The following is a 258-nucleotide window of genomic DNA, read 5'->3' as shown; positions in this document are numbered from 1 at the left end:
AAGGACTCTTCACTGATTCAATTGCCTTTTTACTGACTTGCGTGATTTACCTGCACGCTGGCGTAGAGCACCACAGCTCCCTCAGTGTCCTCAGTCCATATATTCAAAGGCCAGGAGGGACAGGGATAATGCCCAAATGCGACCTTAAGTGTTACTGATCCATACTGGGAGTCCCTGCATTGCTGCTGTGCTTTTCAGCTTAGCAGGAGCTGCTTCCTAGCAGCCAAATACCCAGCACCAGATGTTTTGGTTTTTTAT

Source organism: Anomalospiza imberbis, chromosome 17 (assembly GCF_031753505.1).
Source record: "Anomalospiza imberbis isolate Cuckoo-Finch-1a 21T00152 chromosome 17, ASM3175350v1, whole genome shotgun sequence".
NCBI classification, from domain to species: domain Eukaryota; kingdom Metazoa; phylum Chordata; class Aves; order Passeriformes; family Viduidae; genus Anomalospiza; species Anomalospiza imberbis.
Note: the sequence above shows the minus strand (reverse complement) of the source record.